Raw genomic sequence first — 22,657 nt, 5'->3', positions numbered from 1 at the left:
TTTAGAAGTTTATTTTCAGCTTTTATACTAACCTGCTACTTTCCTCAACTGAATCAATCAACATGAGTAGTTACTATCGGTATTTTCCAGATGGTAAAAAATAAAAAACAAATATTTCACTCTTCCAAAATTAACAGATTCATTTACAAAATGAAATTATGGCGACCTCTACGTCTACAAGAGGAATTTATTTGCTGGCATCTTCTTGTTAACAGCTTGTTTTTTTCTTCAAAGGTTACTAGTTTACACAAACAACTGGCGTCAACAGCGACACTAGGTTATGAATAACTTGTTGCGTCTGTATCAAATCGTTACCCTGAACACAAATACCCGGATCGAAAAATCAGGACAATGTGCACGCAAAGAACGACACTCATATATTATAGAAGAACTCGACTAAAAATGTTTATAATAAAAGCTCTGCTGTTAAAGATTATTTAGGGAAGATTTTTTTACTGAATTGTTCAAAAATAACAAGCAAAACAATTAAAATTTATATATTCGGATTAGTGAATATTTATTTTAAAGTAAATTTTGCGATAAATTTAAGGCACATTTTACACACATTAAGTTAAACCCATGTTTGACAAAACTGCCAAAACATCCCATTGTAATTTGCCAAATGATATGAAAATATATAATTTAGGACCACATTTGTCGTCACAGAGATCTGCTATGTAACTGTAAGTGTGTCTAACAGTTAAAAGCAATAATTCAAAATGTAAACAAAAAGAAATATTGTGATACTATGTATTGTCGAACACTCACTACAAGAATATTTTTTGAATACACGAAGCATACCACAGTTTGAAAATTTTGCAGTCTAATGGAACTCATGTAGGACTGTCATTTACATTTATTTTCAGTTGTACAAAATTGTTGTTTATAAAAATTTATAGTTCTATCAACAATCTACGTATTTAGGTTCAGGAAAAAACGTCCACTCATCCTATATAAATAAGTTAAAATATTCGTCAATTTTTATACGTTTTTCAAGGTAACTAAAAATTTCGAAAAATGACAAAAGTGCAAATATAATCTGAAGAAAACGTCAATTTCTTAAAATGCTTTTTTCTATATTTCAATCATATCAGATTAATCCCTGATCCAATTTCAGGTATTTTTTTTAAGTAATAAAACACCAGATTCTTCCACGTTTTTGAAAAAAAAAGTTACTTGGGCAGAACTTCCTTTGTGATGGCAATTAAATAATAATTTTAATACTAATTTCTTATATAAATCATGAAATTTGATTCTGTGAATTGTATTTTTTATTATACAGGGTGTGCTCCTCGATATCTCATTAATTATTATATTAGAGGTAGAAAAAATATTTGTTTCTGAGACAGCACACAACTTAGATTTTTTTTTTTTAATAGGACACCTTGTATATTTTTACATACTCTCATTAGCGTCTACCTAGGCCACATTTTTTATTTAGGCGTAAGCGAAGGAAGTATTGTAATCGAGTCCGTCGGCCGACTCTGTACTTTTACGTTTTCCCGATCTTTCATGACCCCTAGAGTACGAAGAAATAGGTCTCCCGTTTCCGTCTGTCTGCGTGTTCGTCTGTCCGTCTGTCTGCCGTCCTGATTTTCATTAGGCAGACAATCTCCGAAAGTACTGGAACGATTGTTGTCAAATTTTATATTTATATTAAGAATATCATGTAGATTTAAATTGTATAAAATAACATAGTCCTACACATGTAGTTTATGACTCCGTGTTGAGTTTTTGCCCCAAACGTCCAGATTTTTGGAAAAAAAATCAAAATTATGAAACAACATTTTGCAATTTAATTTTGAATCTGCCAAACTGAAGGCTTTGACATCTTGCAGATGTTTTAAAGTTATGATAAGCATGATGAATTTTTAATCATAATATATCCCCTCCAAATTATTGATAATGTCAGCTCAAAATTCTGCCGTATAAATCCTAAATCTAAATTGTACAAAATATGATAAGTCTGTACTTGTAATTTTACATTCCATTCATATTTTTTGGATTTGCATAGGTATACAGGGTGGTTAAAAAAATTAATGAATGCGTGAATTTATTTTATGAATTTAATCAGGAACCACAAAACCGAAACTTTTGAAATCTTGGAGATGTTTTAAAGTTATTATAAGCATGGTAAATTTTTGATCAAATGTATTTGCTCATCACCCTAAAAAATTGATGACGTCACCTCAAAATATTGCTAAATATATCCTACCTTAAATATGCAAAGTATATTCTAAATCTATACTTGTGATTTATTTTTAATATATAATTTTTTTTTAATTTGCTTATACAGGGTGAAAAATTAATGACTGAGTTGTTAAAAAATAAATATCCAATCAGATTTTGACCCCTTTTAAATTTAACAAGTTTTTACAAATTTAAAAGGGGCAAAATCAGTATTATCTTAGCAAGTGCTAGCCACGCCCACCAGCCCCCTGTTTTCTCAGAGGGTATGGCATTTGCAAAAATCAGTCTACTTTTAGCAAGTACTAGCCCCGCCCACCCGCCCCTATTTTCTCAAAGGATATGCCAAAATAAGACTTATCTTAGCCAGTACTAGCAAGTACTACCCTCTGAGAAAATAAAGGGCTGTTGAGCGGGGCTAGTACTTGCTAACATAAGTCTTATTTTGGAAAATGACATATCCTCTGAGAAAATAAGGAATGGGTGGGCGGGGCTAGTACTTGGTAAGATAAGACTGATTTTGGCAAATCACATACCTTCTAAGAAAGTAAGGGTACGTGAGCAGGATTAGTATTTGCTAAGATAAGACTTTTTTCGGCAAATGACATATTCTCTGGGAAAATAGGGGTGGGTGGGCGGTCCTAGTATTTGTTAGGATAAAACTTATTTTCCCCCTATTAATCTTGTAAAAACTTGTTAAATTGCAAATTCCCATACTAACGAGTTAAATTTCTAAATCTACCCGAAGTGTACAAAATATGATGTTTCACTGTAATTTAGGTGCGAGGGAAGTTCTGTTGGAACAGCTTTCGATCAATTTATTTTTCGTTGTAAGGGTTCATAAAAAATTTCCTAATAATGTTATTTTTAAGACCTCTGTTGCAATATTTTATGAAAAAATAAATAGAGATATGCACTTTGTTGTAGAATAACTGAAATTAAATTTTAATATGGTGCTCATAAAAGAATTCTCGAACCTACAGTTTATTAAATATCGATATTTCAGTTTTTATTTTCAAACATTCTTATTTCAGGTTTTTCAAATGACACCCTGTTCTTTATTACTGCATCCTACCCTATTTTTTGTCCCCTTTCTTTCAATATGTCGCTTAACAAAGTAAAAAAAACGCAATAACTATCAACTTTAAGCACTCAAAATATTGAACAAAAAATTTTCCGAAAATTCTTCGACAGGACAGAATTTCCCTCGCCCTCCAAGTACAGTCCAACAACTCCCAATTCTTTGAAAAATTGAAACATCTGATTTCGCGATTTTTGTTTTATGATAACCTCTATAATTAAAATCCAGTGGCGCCATGAGGGTGCAAATCCCAAGGGGGCGCTGTTAGCACAAATTCAAAAGCAGATAACCAAGAGGAAAAAAATGTATTTTCAGTACATGCTTAATTAACTTCGACTGTTTATTTTTAATCTTTGAAAAAATTCGATTAAGTAACACGTTTAGATAGCATCTACAGTATAGGAATAATCAAATAATAAAAATTATAATAATAATACTCAAGGTAGTTTCATAAGCTACAAGTACAGAACTACATTATTTGATTATATTTTTATTATATCGTTTATTGCGCAAAATGTTGAGCTGACGTCATAAAATTGTTGATTGAAAGGATTAGACACATTTTGATTAGTGTTTTATCATCTACAATCTACATGAGATTTCTAATATACATACAAAATTTGGCAACAATCGGTACAGTAGTTTCGGAGATTATCTGTCTTTTTTAAATCTGGATAGATGGCAGACGATAGACAAACAGACAGACAAATAGACGGACACGGGAGACCTCCTTAACTTACACGTGGAAAATAAAAAGAAAGAGAATAAAAAACAGGGTAAGATGTTGTAATAAAAAGATTTGTAAAAACTGAAATATTGATATATGAAAATTATTAAAATTTATTTCTTTATAAATACTGCGTATTAAGACTCAATTTTATTTATACCACAACGAAGCGCGTACTTCTTTTTATCTTTGCGCAAAATATGGTAAACCGATTTTAACAAATTATAATAGATTGTCAAAAATTTCAAGAAAACTGGAATACTGTGGCAATGTTGCATCGAAATTAAACAAATAAACTGTGGTTACTAATCCTAAGAAGAGATCAATGAGAATGTGTAAATGTATATAGGGTGTTCTATTAAAAATAATTAAGTTGTGTTATGTCTTAGAAGCAAAACACTCTGTACAGTTGAAAATAATTTTACTGAATGATCCTCAGAGAACCGTACAATTTTTGGTCTTTGACTTTTTGTTATTTCTAATAATTACCGAGATATCATGAAGTCCGACTTTATTGATTCATAGTATATATAACTTTATATAAAATTTGAGGATTATCATTGGTAGAATATTAAATCAGAAGTAAAGGAGTATGCTGAGTGTATATTTCATGTGAAATTTACTTAATAAAATTTTGTGATCATGTCATCAACTTTCTAGCGAGTGATTTTTTAAATTTCTGCTCCAGTTACACTGAATTAATAAATTACAGGTACAAATTTTTGGTATGTATGGAATGACAAATTTTGACTAGTGATTTTATCTTCCACACGATATTCATAAAATACATCTCTGATTTTGCCATTCGGAACTTATTATTAAAATGGGTCATGATTATTATTATTATTATTATTAGTATTTAATTACTTGTTAGCATTTAAATTAAAAATTTGTAACTGTTTAAAGTTTTATTTATTCGCTTCATTACAAACTCTTTGTATCTGATCTATATTATGTTCATAATTAATTTTTTATATTCCCTAAAAAATACGTTTTTCATAAGTAATAATCATATCAGATTTTTAATTTCCGTGAAGCCAGCTCCATCGAAAGTCCAGGTCCGTAGCTGTATTTTGAGTGCCATTAAATTCACCCCTGGTCTAATTTTTTTGACGTTTCATAGTACTGAGTGTATAATTCTTTACGATTTTGTTAAAAAGATCATTTTTATACTACCGAACCAATTAGTTTGAAATTTGTGTAGCTTAAAGAAAAAGCCGTAAGCAAAAAAAAAAAAAAATAATTATATTGATATACGATATCCCCATTATAGGTTTTGTTCTTAAAAAGTAAAAAAATCGAAATATATACGTATTTCTAAATGTTAGTTAATGTATTTCTCAATTTGTTTTTTATAAAAGCACCAAAGCTCCTTTGAATATTAGATAACATTTACTTATTTCTCCTGGAAAACTGATTACATCTGAAATAATTATTGAACAATTATTTTTTGTTGTTTAGCCCAATTTTTGTGTTATTTTGTACAGACAATGAAAACATCGATAACGCCATTTCGATAAACATTTATAGAAGACTTCATTTGAACACATATTTTCTAAATGCCACTTTAGCGTTATTAGCCGCTAAAAATTGCCGCCGATGTGCGGTGTCGAGAGAATTCTGCGTAAACAACTTTCCACCCTTCTCGGCCAACTATTCAAAAACTGCCAAAACCCTGGAACCCCGAAAGTGGGTTTCTAAGTCATGGGAATAGTGTTCCACGCTACAAACCGTCAATTTCGGCATCAGGAATTTTTTCTCCGGTCCCTCCAGCAGCGGCTGACGTTTATCGATTCCGGTCGCCCGGATTCTAAAGGTCGGAAGCGTAAGTTCCCTGAACTTGCGCTCTGCAGAGGTCGATCCATGACCGCGGAGCTTCCTTGCCTAGGGTTGCGCGGCCTTGCTTCATGTAGTCAGGGTTGCAGTCCATCGATCCGCCATAAAACGGTTGCCATGGCAACCTTTATACCTGTTGCAGATTACGTCACGGCGCCCAGAGCGTCACGACGCTATCCTCGGAACGCACGTCACTACTGTCGTGCATCAGGTAAGAAAATTTCGATAAATAATAAAATACATTATTCCGAGCGGAATCGCATTTTCATAAAAATAACCGTATTGATCCGGGTCCGGAAATAACCGGAAAGAGGCATTAAGAAATGCGGCTTGTGGTAGTGTTTGGCAAGACGGCTGGGCTTTGTGCTGTGCTTTAAAAAGGCACGCTATTTGTCGCAGGGATTGTTTACTGCTGTAATTATTCTTGTTTTCATGCGAGCAGACGTGACGTCAATGGTGGCGGTGGCGCAGATTAAAAATTCTTTGTTTTTCATGTCACCCTAGCGGGGAATGATTGCTTGGAAACTGTCAATGTCGTCGTAATGAGTGCGCAATTATTAAAAATTGGGGATAATGGGTTTTTATTTTATGAGTTTTGGCCACGAATTTGGTCACGGCGTGGGTGAAATGAGGCGCTGTCTGCTGACAGGGCCTATTAGTAGATTGTATTTTTTCTTAACACCGAACTTGATAGTTTGTAATAATTTTTAAAAATTAAAGTACATATAAAAATAATTTGTGCGTTGGTATTTGTATGAAATTCTGAACAATTAAGAAGTTTGTATGAAGTTAACAAGACGATGCTGCACCTTATATAAAGTGGGTATATAATGAACGGTGTAACAAACTTATGACAGAATATAATAATATTCGCATGATGTAAGAATTTTTTTATCATATGATCATTTTATCAGAAATTTTATCTACATTTATTGATATATAGTGCAGTTTCTGGGTATCGCTAGTCCAAATGATAAATTAAGAGACTGTGATGGAGACATTTTTTTTTGTATGTTTCGTAGATTTTTCATAAGCTAAAGTTTGGTTCATTCCTTTTAGCATAAATTTTCGGCATCCTTAATTTACTCGTAGGTACAATTTTACTTACAATAAAATTTAAATTATTAAAAACAGATCAAGGAAGCAAAATGGATAGTTTAATTTCACAGTTAAATTAATCACACATTTTTTTGTATACCGATAAACCTTCCGGAAACAACCTTATTAAGATTAGTAGTGACTATTTTTTTTTCTAAAAAAAAATTTCCCTTATGACTTACACCGGAATGCAATGTGGTTTGGCCACCAATTTACGTTAAAATTGATTCAAGTTTTCTCATACGTGTTTTAATAGAAAACGTTTCCAACAAGTAATAAAAATTGGTTTAAAATTGAACCTTGTCCATTTAGACAGTATTTCCGTAACTCTTGAAGTATAGTTGAACAAATCCAACTTCTTCGAAAAATTATAAAATTTGATTTTGTGAAATTGCATTAAAAAAAAAAACATTCGATAAGGCCGGGATTCGACAATCCCCCAAATTCAAACTCAAACTCAACCTCACTTATAAGTTATAATAGGTATATCCAACACAAAATACAATTTCATATAATAGTGCCTGCGGTTCTTATGTTTTGGTATTTATCCGCAGCTAGTTTTTTCATTGACTTTGGAGTCCCTGGTGTTAATTTTTTATTGTGGTGACCAAATTTGAATTTGAAAAAAAAAATTAAGAAAATCGTTACACGTAGGCAATCATGTGCAAGTTTAGTTCTTTTTCTGGTAGTTGGTAGTTCTTTGTGGGGGGTATCTAGTGAGAGGGTTGATAGTGAAGTTCACTTGTTTGCTAGAGGGTGGCGACGCGTCACTGTTTTTTTTTTTTGGTTTTGTGAGTGAAGGCACGCGGTAATGAAGTTAGATTAACTTTAGTTGGTTTAGTAGTAAAAAAAAGAGGAAGCCTTTGTTTAACGAAAATTAATCGAATCGATAGCGACGCCACAGTTTCCCCAACAAGTGTAATTAATTAGGTACTGCTGTTTTTCTAATAGGAAATAGGCGAATTTTCGACCGACGCTAACATGTGGTGTAAATTTAATTTATTATTTGTAAATTCACAGTTCATGTTAGGATTTTAATCGTTACTGGTTCTACCACAATCTAACAGTCATGAGATTATTCAGATAAAGCACTTGCTAAGAGATTTCGTGAAATTCACTTAGTCAGGACTCATCTTTTGTTTATCAAGTTATAAATAAGGTTTCTGGATGCTTATAGTTAAGTGTTGCCTTATAACACTTCTTAATTCCTCACACAAAATTGCTAATAGTTCATTTATGGCAGTTAAATCAACCTAAAGTTGTCCCACTCTGGGAAAAAGACCGTGGAAAGTGCGGTAGAATTCATAATATCGTAGACTGAAGGACGGGGGATTAAATTTTTCTCTTTAGGCAGAAATCATATGGAAATCATCGAGACTATTTCTCGGGACGTGGGAAATTACACCACCGAGACGGAAGTCTCGCGACGAGGGATGCATTTTGTATTTATTTTTGTCACGTGTTTTGCTTAGGATAAGCTGGGGACAGGTCACGATAAAAACTCTGAAAGCTAATTGTTTTAAGTAACTGCCCATTCACAATGGACATAAGACATAAGAAGGAGCGCATAACATAATTTACGTTTTTGGTTTGTGTCTGGCTTATGCTTATCTACGTTCACAGTGGACAGAGTGAACTCTGTAAGAATTGTTAAACTGCGCAAACGCAGAACGGAATAACTCCCGGCCAACATAGAAACGGCTAACCTCAAACTGAGTCAATCAAAATATCTAACGTACAATTTCGTACGATATTCGAACTGGACAACTCGCAATACAGAACAGACTTGCAGTGTGAAGCTTTGATAATAATTTATATAATATAATCAAAGGTGTGAAGTGCCAAGTGCCAACTGTCAAAGGGAATTCAATAGCAGCATTCAAAAGTCCCTAGATTTTAACATAATTTTGACATAATTTATGCACAAAGTTGAACTTATTTCAACTTTGTGTACGCACACAAAGATTACACAAAACGTTTATAAGCATAAGAATTACGTTCGTCCACTGTGAACAGGGGTACACGTTTTCCATCGTTTCAACTTTATGTATTTATGTAAGCTTTATGTACTTGTTATGTCTTATGTCCATTGTGAATGGGCAGTAACCAATCACTTTCATCATGGCATAATATAACATCATGTAAATTCTTTGTTTGAATCGTTGATAAAGTGTGGCATAATTTAACATAATGTAAATTCCTTGTTTGAATCGTTGATAAAGTGAGGCGTAATTTCACATATTGTAAATTCTTTGTTTGAATCGTTGATAAAGTGTGGCAAATATTAAACTCATGTAATTTTGTTAGCTTCGCAATTTTTCACCTCATGCAATTTTTTTTCTATCTCACCACTTTAGCCTCAGTAATTTTCTTCACAAGATTTACTTCACATCAGATCGTTTTTGTTTTTATAAATCTTTGCTAGTTATTTCTCCCACGTAAATATTTTGTTGATTAACGCTTCCATCATAAATTGTCTGATGTCCAATCATAATCTCAGATAAGAATTCTTTGCTGTTTCAAATTTCACGAGAATGTATGGCGAATTTAAATGTTGTTTATTGTTCTTTTTCAAAGTTGAACACTTTGTACTTTAATATCAGAGTCATAGAAACTGAACATTTAAATGGAATTGGAATAAATAACACATGAACACGTGGCGGAAGCGGAGTGCGCGGTTCCTTGTCGAGCTGGCGGTCCCAATAGCCGGGATTTCCAACCAGAATCACTCTCGTGGTGGGAGAACAGCCACAACCGGAAGCCCCAAACTCCGCTCGTGCTACGCCACCTATGGGTAATTTTGCTGTGCTCTAGAATGAAACTGATATAGTTCGATCGCCACACTCTTCAGAGTTTTATTAAAAATTTGTTATGTTGTTGACTGCCATAATTTTAAATTTGCCGCCACACGTCCGTAGTAACTTGTGTATTTGCATCTAGTTACTTTAAGTCAGATTTTTCTTTGGTTGTAATGTAATTGCGATGAAAATCAAGACGGATTCATAAACTAGTAGTACAGGATTATTCTCTTAAAATTTAAATAACCTTTACTACGCAAAATGATGCGGAGACGTCATCACATTGTTGGTGAGGATGATTAGACAAATTTTGGTTAGTGTTTTAAGACCTAGACGATATTCCTAAATTAGTATACAAAATTTAACAACAATCAGTTCAGTAGTCAGAACTTGAGAACAATCAATTTAGTACTTTCGAAAAATATCTGTCTAATAGAAATCGACACAGACAGACGGAACATGAGACCTATTTTTTCGTACTCTACGGGTCATGAAACGTGGAGAAAACATGAAAGTAGCCATTTGCCGCATGGATCTTAATACAATACTTCCTTAGCTTACTCTCTGGAAGTAAAAATAAAGATCACACTAGTCACAGTGTAAGAAGAAAAAAAGGGAGCCATGAGAGGGTTGAACCCGTGATATCCGCGTTCTTCGTGTCATTAGTCGAACGCTTTCCTCACCACTAAGAGATTCAACCATTACCACTATGTTGCTCTTATACGGTTGTAAAATGTTACTACATTTATTTTGTTTTTCTTTTTGGTAAAATCTGGATGCCTTGGATAAAAACTGAAACCGGATTCATAAACCACAAGTACAGGATTATGTTATTTTATAAAATTAAAAAGCGTCATTAAATTGTTAGTAGTGATGATTAAACAAATTTTGTTAGCACTTTATCATCCACATGATAAATCGTAATATGCATCTAAATTTTGATAACCATCAGTCCAATCGTTTCGGAGATTATCTGTCTAATCAAAATGGACACAGACGACAGACCGACAGGCGGAAACGGGAAACCTATTTTTTCATACAGTTGGGGCCACAAAACATGAGATTACTCGAGAAATAAAAATTCATAGTAATCGGAAATTCAGTTATAAAATTATGTTCTTTATATATGTTGTTGTAGTGAATATGTTCTTAATATACAGGGTGATCCAGTAAGTGCACTCCTTAATATCTCATTAATTATTTAAAAAAAAGTTACACAAGAAAGTGTACTTGTGTAACTTTTGTAACTATACCGAGTGTTCTATTTTTAAGGCGTAACATACAACTTAGTTTTTTTCGTTAACTACTTTTACATTTTTACATATGTATTCTAATTGACATTTTGGGTTTATAACCACAATTTACAACATTGCGACGTTACCGTGTTGCTGTGATACTATACCTTGTATAGAGATAAATAAAGATACGCGCTTTTTAAAAAATATACATAAAAAATTAAATTATTACAATTTTCATGTATGTATCAATATTTCACTTTTTCAAATAGAACATTCTCTATTTTATTAATGCATCTTATTGATTTTGTTTTCTTTCTTTTTTCTTAAGTATTTCATAGATTTAAAACTAATAGACACTGCGTTTTTTTTACTTTTTTAAGAAACACACTGACGTATCGAAAGAAGGAACAAAAAATAGAATAAAATGATTTTAATGAAATAATTCTGATTGACCTTTTGAAAATTTTCGAACGGTTTTTTTCTTTTCTTGAGAGTTGTTTCAATATACACATGATACCAAAGTTAAATAAAAACATCAATTCGAAAAAAAGTTTGCTCTTCACAGAATTGGGTGTATTAATTATTAAGCGACCTTATTATAATAAAAATAGGTTTGTAGAATACTTTTGGTTGAAATAATGAAATAAAACAAATAATCAGTTTTCAACTTCTGTCAAGAGGACCAACATGTTGATTTCGAAATATTCTGAGGTTGGTGTGAACAGCTGGCGAAAAATGAATTTTTGTTAAAAAAGATTTACTTACTTAATAAATTTCTTATGATCAGTACATTTTTTTTCTCCTTTATTTTTAATTTATTTGAACTGATATCTTTAATAAGGTAGGACTATTATTTGTAGCATCCTTGTCAATTAATAAAGCCCATTTTAGATATTTAATTGCATTATTTATTTTTATCGATTTTCTTCGTTTCTTGTGTGTGTCCCTTCTATTATTTAATATCCTTTTTGTTTTTAATTATTTGTTTGTTGCGCTAATTACTTAGATGTTTTTTAATTATTTTACATTTTTGGTTGGAAGAAAGCCAAATGGACGTGGCTCTTTTAATACACTTTTAATTTAAATCTACTTCGTAAATTTTTATAAAAAAAAGTTAAATATGTAAAGTTGGATGTAACAAATACGATAAAAAACACACAAACAGAAAAAAATTGCATTTTCTCAATTTAATCTATTTTAAGATTATCAGATATATTGAAACGCTATCAGCAAAAATTTAATTAAAGCTAATTCGTAACAGAAAAAGAAATGAAAAACAACCAATAGTATCGTGATGAAATTAATCATTAGCATTAAATTAAAATTCTGGTTAACACTGATTACGATTTCAGTGTTTTTTCTGTAATTTTGAAATATGTATAATTGTCACCAGATCTGACAACCAAGAATGGTTATAAATGTTATAACGGTGAACTTTGTTTGACAGGTAGCCTGATTAATCTTACAGTGTGTACCACGATCATAAAACGTTTCCGTTCATTTTCACATTTAATCAATTAAATCAAATGCTTCCGAATAAAGCAGTAAAACAATTCAGTAAATTAAAAAAGAAATAATAATTTTTTCGTGCGATAAAACTAAATTAACTTCTTGTATTGTGTCAACGTGGTTGTTAAATCGTCATTGACGTATCGTGCGTCCGTGTGCGCCACCACTTATCAAATATTTAATATTATTTTCCAGTTGCTAACGTCATACCTGAATGGGAAAATATAGATAAAAGCTTTATCGGAGTCTCAATTTACTCCGTAAAATGACTAAAACGTTTCTCTCGATTCAGGCAATTTAAAATTAATTTGCTGCCATTTTAACGATGTTATAAAAAAGAAAAATGGCTGCAAATATAAGTGCATACATTACCTTTCATTATCAATGTAGTAATGAAGTTTTAATATCCACATAATGATTTGAACAGCCATTAATTATAACGGAAACGTATCCACACACGTTCATTATTATGATTGTGAGATTGCAGTTTTATTAATTGACGATTGCACTGTCATTCGATTTATTATGGAGATAACAATTAACTATTCTGATTAAAAACTGTCCAAAATTACATTCAATCAAGCACACAATGGCCTACTGAACTGTTTTCAAAACAATTACAGCACATCGATTACCTTTCGATAATAATTAATTCAAAAGCAAAATCAAACCGTTGTTAATCTCACACTCTAAGCTCTTGAAAGGTACCGTTTGAACTTGAAATCGAAAAAAAAAATTACAAAGGCCACCTTCGAAACGAATTGCTGGTCTAAATATAGTAAACAACCCCCGCTGTTAATATTTTCACGACAAGTTTAGTAAAATGAGGCGAACTTGAACTTGACTCTGTTGAATTTTAAGCAAATTTATTGCTTCTTTGCGCACGCTATCAATCTTGCAAGCGGGAGCGCCGCAAGGCGCTTTCTCGGGACCTATGCGTTTTACTCACGCTCGATTTGTATGTGTGCATTAAGTGTAATTTTCTCTGCTTATGTATATGTTCCACGTTTTTGTAAATTCTTCACGGAATTTATAAACCGGGAAAGATACGTTAAGCGTTTATTATTATAGCGAAACAAAGAGTATAATGTTTTACGTTTATACATAACGATTTTAGTAGGAAATGGGACTATCACTGAAGTTTGAAAATAGAACAGAAATGTTTAACTGTATATCTTTTTCGTGCGTAATTAAGTGTTAATTTAATTATTTCTGATTTTTTTAACTTACCTCATGTTTCTTACCTGCAGTTTAATAATCGACTCCTACATGTTACGTATGTGGGTTGTCCCCAAAATAAACTCTTGACCATCAAATTTTATAGTTTATCTTGGGAATTACGTAACGGACTTCTTTTAAAATTTGGGAAGACACTTATATTGATTCCAGTATAACAAAATATCAGCCAAAATTTATTGTTCATGTCGTCTATAAAACTTATCGTGTCATCTCAAAAAAATAAAATAAATCTTGATAAAATACACCCTAATGGGCATTTTCATTGAGAGGAAAGGTCCAGGCAATAAGTTTAATAATTTAATACTTTATTTTTTTTAATTTTTTTTTTTAATTTAATGTGTCTATTTATTTTTATTAGTTCTCTATTTTCTCACTCTGTTCTTAAATCAGAAATACAAATCTCTTTCGATAATTTTACAAAGTGGTCGAAAGTAGGTCAAAATTTTCATAAAAGTGATTTGAAAAAATTTTAGAAGCTCTCTTTTTCGATATTCCTCCCATCATGAAATTTTCGACCCTTTTCACATGCGAAAATTACCTAACGAGATTCTATTTTCAGTTTCATTTTGTCGACAATTTTTATATTTTTCCCAGAATCACTTATAGGTCTATTTTTATGATTTTCAAAAAATTTTATTTTCAAACCGAATATTTTGAAAATCTAACACTAGCACCATAAAAGGCTAAATTTTTCATATCACCACGTCGAGATCTACATCCCAGAATTGTTTGTTACTTTTTAGACAGCTTTTTTTAAAAGCTTCATTTTTCAGCCAATGAAATTTATTTGATGATTTTTTTTCCAAAATTTCTGAAGAGATTTTGTGTAGATTTTGACCTCCAGAAGTTATTGCAGGTTTCATTTCTTGGAAAACTCCTCCCAATTTTCCAGAATGGCCCGTTTGAAATATGCAAATTTTAGGATACTTAAAAATCTGAATTTCAAGCTCAATATTTCGAAAATTTTGTTCCGGGATCAAAAACACACTATATTTCTCGAATCAGATTTTTTCTGGATTTTTAGAAACATTTTTCAACAGCACAATTTTTTAAATTACTTTTATGAAAATTTCGACCTACTTTCGATCACTTTCTAAAATTATAGAAACATACTTTTTATTTATGAACATATGCATATGAAATATTGCGATTTTTAGGATTTAAAAAAAAAGTAATTTGAAACTGAAAATTTCGAAAATCTTGACCCAAGGCCAAAAAAACACTATGCACTTTCGAATCAGCAGAATTTGTCTGGATTTTTGACAAATTTTTCAAAAGCTCAATTTTTTGAATTCAATTTATGAAAATTTCGATCTTTTTCTGGAGATTGCTGCCTCGAGAATGTATATATTTTCAGCTTGATTGTTTGGAAAATTTTTATCATTATCCCAAAATAATCCATTTGAAATATGTTTTGTCAATTTTTAGATATATTTTCCGAAAGCTTTATTTTTTTTATTAATGCAATTTATTGTATGAAATTTTCGACCTCTTTTGAATCACCTTCGAAAATTACCTGAAGACAGTTTTTATAGACTTTGACCTCCAAAAATATTTTTGGTTTCCTTTCTTCGAAAATGCTTACCATTTTTCTTCAATTTGAATATTTCGAAAATCTTCCTCGGGAACCGTAAACACACTATATTTTTCGAATCAGTACGTCGAAATCTATATCCCAGCATATTTTTGGACTTTTAGACAAATTTTTCAAAAGCTCAATTTCATGAAAATTTCTTTTTTCGACCACCTTCGAAAATTACTGATACAAATCAATTGCTTCTTTAACTCTTCTTCTGTAGCTTTTAACATCCTGCTTCTCTTGACCATCGTTTCATGTTTGTCCCAAATTTTTTTCAAATTTTAATCCTCTGCTTTCTTTCTGCGGTTATATCCATTAGATTCTTTTGATAAGAAGTAACTTTGTGCACTTGCCAAAGTTTCTTCTGTTTTCTTCTTTCGCGTCAAATATTTTGCTCCTCGTAGTTTTTTTTTTTGGAACTTGGTCAAATAAATGGTTACTTGGATCATATTAACCCGTGAAAATAAATTTCAGTCTTCTTGAATTTTAACGAACGCCGTTTTTTATACTTCCGTTTTAAAACACCACTCACAGACAAAATTTATTGGAACATTTTTAGTTGGAAGACCTTCAACTATATTTTTGTTATTTACTTAGTTTAACGAGACAGACGCTATTTAAATGAGCAAAGCCCCGAAATTTACTGGAGGTCTTTATGAGATGCAAAAGTATTATTTTCAGTTTTGCACACGTCACTTCTAACAGCTTCATTTTTCTAGGAATATTCCACTTCTTGTTTTTGATTAAAAATTTTCTGTGGATCGTCTTAAGGCAAGATTAGCAAGATTTTGCTTCCTAGGTCACTAATCGTTTTTACTTTAGGCATCTAAATTTCTATTACTACAAAAATGTGAAAATTTGTCTGTCTAAGAAAATACGCAACCGACTACAATTAAGTATATCCTACGAACGCTGTTTATGCTCTCCAAAAATTCAATGAAGTCATTGCAAATTTTGGCAGATACTTAATTTTATTTGAATGCTTTATCTATATAAGACCAGAAATAAGGACATCACATCTGAAGAAGCAATGCAATTTATTTCTTACTTTAAATCACGTCATTGATTTTTTGCAGGAGATTAACACACAAATTTTGGAACAGTCAATTAGACGGTTTTTTGAAATCATTTGTACAAACAATCACAAATGGAAAACTTAAAGGTCTAAGCTACGTTTTTTGATTTGGGGTTTAACAAAAGACATGACAAATATTTCCACGCCTTTTATCTGAAAACTTTTTGATATACCGAGGAAAAAAATGATAAGCAGCTCTGTAAAGAGTGAGTCAACCCGTATTTTTTTTTATTTATTAGTCAAAGGTAACAATATTAAATTTTAAACGGAGACTAATAAAAAACCCACGTGTACGTATATGTAAATTCACTGCTTTCAGAAATGCAGCGGAAAAATATACTGTAAAAATATCATATAAGTTTCATTTATTTTTCATATTTTGCAGGTTGTTTATTTTTCAAAAAATGTAAAAAATCAGTCAGCTTCACTATTTAATATTTTTCAAAATATTTGAAATATTCGGTTTGAAATGATTTTTTTTTTAACTGCCATATTTCATATGGGCGATTCTGAAAAACTGGTAGGAATAATCAAGAAATGAAGCCGAAAATAGCCTCTGGAAATCAAAATCTACAAAAAAATCTCTTCAGGTATAATTTTCAAAGGTGGTCAAAGAGAGATACATAAATTTCATTTAAGTACTGAAAAATAGAGCTTTTGGAAAAGTTGCCTAAAATTTCTGGAATACAAATTTTGACAATCTGAATCGAAAAACAAAGCCTTTTTTGGCTTTGCAACAAGATTTTCGAAATATTCGCTTTGAAATTCCAAATTTTTAAAAATCCCAAAATTTCCATACCTATTTCAGATGAGTGCTTTTGGAAAATTGGTAAGAATTTTCAAAGAAATGATGCCTAAAATAACTTCCGCAGTTCAAAACATGCAAAAAAAATCTGTTCAGGTAATTTTCCAATGTGTTCAATGAGGACAAAAATTAAAAAAAATAAATGTCATTTATCGAAAAATGGATCTTTTGGAAAAATAGGATTTTCGAAATATTCGTTCTGAAATTCCAAATCTTTTAAAAATCCAAAAATTTGTATATTTCAAACGAGCGCTTCCGGAAAATTAGTAAGAATTTTCAAAGAAATGAAGCCGAAAATAACTTGAGCAAATACAAATCTATAGAAAATGTTTTCAGATAATTTTCGAAGGTGTTCAAAAAGAGGTTCAAAATTTCATAAAATAAATTTCATTTATTGAAAAATGGAGCTTTTGGAAAAATTTCCTAAAAATCCACAAAAAATTCTTGGATTTAAATCTCGTAGACCACAAAAATTTTCGGAATATTCGGTTTGAAAGACTAAAATTTTTAAAAATCCTAAAATTTCCAACTTTCAAGCGGGCGATTCTGGAAAATTGGCAGACATTTTCCAAGAAATGAAACCGAAAATAACTTCTGAAGGTCAAAATCTACAAAAAAATCTGTTCGGGTAATTTTCGAAGGTGATCAAAGAGGACGAATATTTCATAAAATAAATTTCATTTATCGAAAGATGGAGCTTTTGGAAAAATTCCATAAAAATCCATAAAAATTTCTGAGATATAGATGTCGACGATCTGAATCGAAAAACATAGTGTTGCGAAGGAAACCCATACGCCGCCCCGGTACGAAGCCTATGGGTTCTAGGATGTACGGCGATGCTGGGTGACTCATCGTCGGTGAAGGTGGCCGGGCGGCATTCGTTAAAGAAAAGCCGGGAAGCGGAGGTAGCGATAGGTATTCCAGAAAGACCCCGATCATGGAACATCTAGAAGGAAAGTAGGGGCTTAAAGAGGCCACCTTCGGGAACGAATATTATTCAATCAACAAGTCCAGTCCAGTGAATGTTGAGAATCCAGTCAAGTTACGCCGGAATTATTTTGTACATAATCGCTGTGTATCATTAGTCATGTAAATTTGAGTTACTAAGGAATATATTGTTAAGTTTTATCCCCATCGATATTAAAATACCGATCATCGTAAAATAGCATGTTTATGGTCAACCAAGATTTGCGAAATACTCAGTTTGAAAGTCCAAATTTTTTAAAATTCCTAAATTTTCCATGTGTCCAGCCAGCGATTCTGGAAAATTAGTAAGAATTTGCAAAGAAATGAAGCCGAAAATAACTTCCGCAAATACAAAATCTATAAAAAATGTCTTCAAACAATTTTCGAAGGTGTTTAAAAAGGCGTCGATAATTTCATAAAATAAATTTCATTTACTGAAAAATGAGGCTTTTGGGAAAGTTGCCTAAAAGTCCACAAAAATTTCTTGGATTGAAATCTCGTCATTCTGAATCGAAAAAAATGGCGTGTTTATATATTTCCGAAATATTTGGTTTCGAATGTTAAATTTGTTTAAAAATCGTAAATTTCCCATGGTTCAAACGGGCGATTCTGGAAAATTAGTAAGAATTTTCAAAGAAATGAAGCCGAAAATAACTTTGGCAAGTCAAAATCTGCAAAAACATCTCTTCAGGGAAGTTTCGACGGTAGTCAAAAGGATAAAAATAAAAATAAATCATTTATTGAAAAATTTGGTTTTTGTTAAAGTTGGCTAGAAATTTACAAAAAATAATGAAATGCAGATCTGGATAGTCTGAAAAACATAGGGTGTTTATGGTTTCTGAGCAAGATTTTCGAAATTTTCAGTTTGAATTTTTTTTTAATTCTAAAAATTGCCAGATTTCAAATGGGTGATTCTGGAAAATTAGTAAGAATTTTCAAAGAAATGAAGCCGAAAATAACTTGCGTAAATACAAATCTATAAAAAATGTCTTCAGACAATTTTCGAAGGTGTTTAAAAAGGCGTCGAAAATTTCATAAAATAAATTTCATTTACTGAAAAATGGGGCTTTTGGAAAAGTTGCCTACAAATCCACAAAAATTTCTTGGATTGAAATCTCGTCATTCTGAATCGAAAAAAATGGCGTGTTTATATATATCCGAAATATTTGGTTTCGAATGTTAAATTTGTTTAAAAATCGTAAATTTCCCATGCTTCAAACGGGCGATTCTGGAAAATTAGTAAGAATTTTCAAAGAAATGAAGCCGAAAATAACTTCGGCAGGTCAAAATCTGCAAGAACATCTCTTCAGGGAAGTTTCGACGGTAGTCAAAAGGCTGAAAATAAAAAAAAAATCATTTATTGAAAAATTTGGTTTTTGTTAAAGTTGGCTAGAAATTTACAAAAAATAGTGAAATGCAGATCTGGATAGTCTGAAAAACATAGGGTGTTTATGGTTTCTGAGCAAGATTTTCGAAATTTTCAGTTCGAATTTTTTTTTAATTCTAAAAATTGCCAGATTTCAAATGGGTGATTCTGGAAAATTAGTAAGAATTTTCAAAGAAATGAAGCCGAAAATAACTTGCGCAAATACAAATCTATAAAAACTGTCTTCAGACAATTTTCGAAGGTGTTTAAAAAGGCGTCGAAAATTTCATAAAATAAATTTCATTTACTGAAAAATGGGGCTTTTGGAAAAGTTGCCTACAAATCCACAAAAATTTCTTGGATTGAAATCTCGTCATTCTGAATCGAAAAAAGTGGCGTGTTTATATATTTCCGAAATATTTGGTTTCGAATGTTAAATTTGTTTAAAAATCGTAAATTTCCCATGCTTCAAACGGGCGATTCTGGAAAATTAGTAAGAATTTTCAAAGAAATGAAGCCGAAAATAACTTCGGCAGGTCAAAATCTGCAAAAACATCTCTTCAAGGAAGTTTCGACGGTAGTCAAAAGGCTGAAAATAAAAAAAAAATCATTTATTGAAAAATTTGGTTTTTGTTAAAGTTGGCTAGAAATTTACAAAAAATAGTGAAATGCAGATCTGGATAGTCTGAAAAACATAGGGTGTTTATGGTTTCTGAGCAAGATTTTCGAAATTTTCAGTTTGAATTTTTTTTTAATTCTAAAAATTGCCAGATTTTAAATGGGTGATTCTGGAAAATTAGTAAGAATTTTCAAAGAAATGAAGCAGAAAATAACTTGCGTAAATACAAATCTATAAAAAATGTCTTCAGACAATTTTCGAAGGTGTTTAAAAAGGCGTCGAAAATTTCATAAAATAAATTTCATTTACTGAAAAATGGGGCTTATGGAAAAGTTGCCTACAAATCCATAAAAATTTCTTGGATTGAAATCTCGTCATTCTGAATCGAAAAAAATGGCGTGTTTATATATATCCGAAATATTTGGTTTCGAATGTTAAATTTGTTTAAAAATCGTAAATTTCCCATGCTTCAAACGGGCGATTCTGGAAAATTAGTAAGAATTTTCAAAGAAATGAAGCCGAAAATAATTTCAAAATCTGCAAAAACATCTCTTCGGGGAAGTTTCGACGGTAGTCAAAAGGTATTTTTGAATTTTTTTTTTAATTCTAAAAATTGCCAGATTTCAAATAGGTGATTCTGGAAAAATGGTAGGAATTTTCAAAGAAATGAAGACGAAAATATCTTTTGGAGGTATGAGTCTACATACAAAAAAGTCTTCTTCGGTAATTTTCGAAGGTGGTCAAACAAAGGTCGAAATTTTCATAAAATTAATTTGAAGAAATTGAGCTTTTCAAAAAGTTGTCTAAAAATCCATAAAAATTCTGATATATAGATTTCGATGTGCTGATTCGAAAAATATAGCGTGTATATGCCCCTAGAGCAGGATTTTCGAAATATTTGGTTTTGAATTCCAAAATTTTTAAAAATATCAAAAGTTCCATTTTTCAAACGAGCCCTTCTGGAAAACTGGCACGAATTTTCAATGAAATGATGCCTAAAATAACATTCGTAGATCAAAATAAAAAAAATATCATAATTTTCCAAAGTGATCAAAAACAGGTCGAAAATTTCATAAAATAAATTTCATTTATTGAGAAATGGAGCTTCTGGAAAAATTGCCTAACAATCTATAAAAAAATTTGGAATATAGATCTCGACTATCTGAAGTGAAAAACATAGTGTTTATGGTCCACCAAGATTTTCGAGATATTCGGTTTAAAAGTCAAAATTCTTTCAAAATCCTAAAATTTCCTTGTTTCACACTGGCGATTCTGGGAACTGGAAGGGATTATAAAATTCAAAAAATAAATTTAATTAATTGGAAAATGGAGCTTTTGGAAAAGTTGGCTAAAAATCCACAGTCCCGGAGCAAGATTTTCGAGATGTTCGGTTTGAAAATCATTTTTTTTAATCCTAAAAATCGCCACGTTTTAAATGAAATTTGAATGGAAACAAAAATAAATTCTGGGGGTCATAATCTACATAAAAAAAAACTGATTGGAAAAATCTATTAAGAACTAAAAATAAATTTTAAAAAGTAATAATTCTAATTATTCTTTTTGTGTTGAACCCTGGTTGCCGGTGTATTTTAAGATTCGGACAATATTAAAGCTTTGTGTTTCTTATTCGATGTTTGCTCACGTAGATTTCAGGAAACAGGAATCAATACTAGAAGTTTCAGCATATTTCAGTGTTTTTCGGAGAAATAACTGACTTTCTTTCTTTTAAATGTGTTTGTCAATGGAGTCCACACTTTTTCTATGTTTTATGTTTTTATGTATGACGGTTCTTCCTTCTTTTTAAGATCTACTTTCTTCGTGCCAATTACAGCCACTTTGTATGAATTTGCTCCTAAAATTCGTCTTTTACGTTGTGTTTGTAGATTTGACGATATATTGATACGTTCTTATTTTCTCCCATAACCTGTTGTGAGTTTGGCTGACTCATTCAAATGTAGACCCTGGAATAATACTTACAGATAATAAATACATACTTTAACATTATAACAACTGAACTTTAGTCTAGAAAGCTCTGGATTCCCATTAAAAATGACATTTGAAAAAAAACAACATTATATTAAACAGACATATTTACCTAATAAAAAATATGTATCTCCTGGAAAATACGCTCGCATTTTTAAGTAATGTCGAAACGACAAAATTTGCATGAGTAAGAGAATCCTGAACTCTGCTATAGTTCCGCTTGTTTGAAAATTCTGAACGTTTCTGGAAAAGAAATCACTGCGATAAAAGTTAGCATGGTTTTATAGCCGGTCCAGTTCAAGGTTCTTTACTTTGACACTTTTCTGCACACATATAGCAAATAAACAGTAAGTGTATTTTTAATGAAAGATGTTTGTAACTTTTTTTTGTGAAACGGACGCTTAATAAAATTGTTTTAAGATCCATTAGTAGACGGAACGTTGAAAGGTATTATTTAAATATTTCAAACAAATTTTGTTGCTAGTCGTAAACACACGAACGTTCAATCGAATCAAACACACACACAATAAGCATCAAAAATACCCATAAAA

The sequence above is a fragment of the Zophobas morio genome, unplaced genomic scaffold, assembly GCF_036711695.1.
Source record: "Zophobas morio isolate AGI-343-1 ecotype UQ-CSIRO unplaced genomic scaffold, CSIRO_AGI_Zmor_V1 ptg000011l, whole genome shotgun sequence".
Taxonomy (NCBI): domain Eukaryota; kingdom Metazoa; phylum Arthropoda; class Insecta; order Coleoptera; family Tenebrionidae; genus Zophobas; species Zophobas morio.
The sequence above is the reverse complement of the archived record's forward strand: the minus strand, read 5'-3'. Positions refer to the sequence as shown.